This window comes from Pristiophorus japonicus, chromosome 8, assembly GCF_044704955.1.
Source record: "Pristiophorus japonicus isolate sPriJap1 chromosome 8, sPriJap1.hap1, whole genome shotgun sequence".
NCBI classification, from domain to species: domain Eukaryota; kingdom Metazoa; phylum Chordata; class Chondrichthyes; family Pristiophoridae; genus Pristiophorus; species Pristiophorus japonicus.
The window spans coordinates 221,808,942-221,811,374 of record NC_091984.1 but is presented as its reverse complement, the minus strand read 5'-3'; the positions used below and the strand labels follow the sequence as shown (position 1 = coordinate 221,811,374).

Here is a 2,433-nt window from a genome sequence, read left to right as displayed (position 1 = left end):
AGGCATCTTAATGATGAAAGCGACAGCCAGATCCCACGTGTGGTAGCCCAGTATCGATGCGGACTTCGAGTCCTGCGTTCGCAGATGTAATACAGGCTCGTTAGGCAATGTACCCAGGGAGGCACCGTTAAGTTTATCGTCTTGACACTCCAAACCGTGGTCTAGGGTACACGTCGACTATACAGGACCGTTCTTGGGGAAAATGTTCCTTGTGGTTGTAGACGCTTACTCCAAGTGGATTGAATGTGAGATAATGTCGGCTAGCATATCCGCTGCCACTACTGAAAGCCTGCGGGACCTGTTAGCAAAAAAACACACGCTGGCGCAGGCACACCAGGACGCAACAACAGAGAGGAGAGACAAGGTGCATAGAAACCTGGGAGGGACAAACAGCAAGAGAACAAAGAATCGTGCAGGAAGAGCTGCAATTCAATGCAAGAAAAATGTAAAGCCAACTAGCATACTGCTGGAATGCATGTGTGTTCATGTGAGGAGTGATACAAATCAGAATGCCGAGTAGCAGGCGCCACTTGCCACATGGGGTTCCGAAATGTGGCTACAACAGCGATCTGGCTTAAAAATTGGTGGGATTGGAAATGAAACAATCCTGGTGTTTTGGGGGCGGTGGAAGCTTTTTTCGGGGAGGAGAGATTTGGGGATGGGGAGATTTGGGGGAGAGCGATTTGAGGAGATGAGAGATTTCGAGGTTGGCGAGCGTGAGATTGGGGGGTGAGTGAGTGAGTGATTTGTGGGTGAGTGAGGGAATGGTGAAAGTCAGGCATTTTTGAAGCTTGAGGCAAGGAAATGAAGGATAGGGCTTGTTGTTTATTTGTGTGGGAGTCAGAGCAGCAAGAAGTGGGTGTGGCGGAAGGAAAATGGTGAAATGAATCTTGAGTGCAGATTCCTTGGATGAATGCATGGAAGGAGAAAAAGATGTGAAGATCAGCCTTATGTCCGTTTAAGTAAAGAGAAAGCCATGACATCGATGCCTACGGCCACACTAGTCTGAAAACGCCCGATCTCGTTTGATGTCGGAAGCCAAGCAGAGTCAGGCCTGGTTAGTACATGGTTGGGAGACTGTCTGCGAATACCAGGTGCAGTAGGCTTTTGCTGCCATCCACAGGCTGCTCATGCTTCTGCACACACAGTGCCGTTGATCCATCAACAACCTGTTTGCTGCTCTCTTTCTCACTTTGCTTTCACCATTTCTTTCCTGCACATTCTCCTGCTGCTGCACAAATGCAACGGGGTCGTCGCAAGGGGCGAAAGAACGCAGAACAACAAAATGAGTTGGCAAAAAAACACACGCTGGCGCAGGCACATCAGGACGCAGCAACAGAGAGGAGAGACAAGGTGCATAGAAACCTGAGAGGGACAAACAGCAAGAGAACAAAGAATCGTGCAGGAAGAGCTGCAATTCAATGCAGGAAAAATGTAAAGCCAACTAGCATGCTGCTGGAATGCATGTGTGTTCATGTGAGGAGTGTTGCAAATCAGAATGCCGAGTAGCAGGCGCCACTTGCCACATGGGGTTCCGAAATGTGGCTACAACAGCGATCTGGCTTAATAATTGGTCAGATTGGAAATGAAACAATCCTGGCGTTTTGGGGGCGGTGGAAGCTTTTTTGGGGGAGGAGAGATTTGGGGATGGGGAGATTTGGGGGAGAGCGATTTGAGGGGATGAGAGATTTCGAGGTTGGCGAGCGTGAGATTGGGGGGTGAGTGAGTGAGTGATTTGTGGATGAATGAGGGAATGGTGAAAGTCAGGCAGTTTTGAAGCTTGAGGCAAGGCAATGAAGGGTAGGGCTTGTCGTTTGTTTGTGTGGGAGTCAGAGCAGCAAGAGGCGGGTGTGGCGGAAGGAAAATGGTGAAATGAATCTTGAGTGCTGATTCCTTGGATGAATGCATGGAACGAGAAAAAGAAGTGAAGATCAGCCTTATGTCCGTTTAAGTAAAGAGAAATCCATGCTATCAATGCCTACGGCCACACTAGTCTGAAAATGCCCGATCTCGTCTGATCTGGGAAACCAAGCAGACTGAGATCTGGTTAGTACTTGGACGGGAGACTGCCTGGGAATACCAGGTGCAGTATGCTTTTGCTGCCATCCACAGGCCGCTCATGCTTCTGCACACACAGTGCCGTTGATCCATCAACAACCCTTTTGCCACAGGCTGCTCATGGTTCTTGTAAGGGGTTTTCAGTGAGTGTTGTTGTGCCTTGGGTGTCTCTCTCTGGGCTTCTGTCCTCACAGCTTATGCCTGGCCTGTGAGGTACCCTGAGTGCTGCAAGAGTATCCCTGGAGAGACTGTGTCCACAGGATATGAATGGGGTTTTGAGACTGGTGCGTCCCCACAGCTTATGCCTAGCCTGTGAGGCACCTGTGAGTGTCAAACACTCCTAATCCCTTCTTCCCTAGCCTGTGACACACAGTT

The 2,433-nt window shown here is 49.6% G+C and overlaps 2 pseudogenes; both read left to right on the top strand.

Moving 5' to 3' along the window:
• The first annotated feature begins 987 nt into the window (after nt 1–987).
• On the top strand, nt 988–1,106 carry LOC139269752 (5S ribosomal RNA; annotated as a pseudogene).
• Nucleotides 1,107–1,976: 870 nt separating this feature from the next.
• Nucleotides 1,977–2,095, top strand: LOC139269777 (5S ribosomal RNA; annotated as a pseudogene).
• Nucleotides 2,096–2,433: the final 338 nt, after the last annotated feature.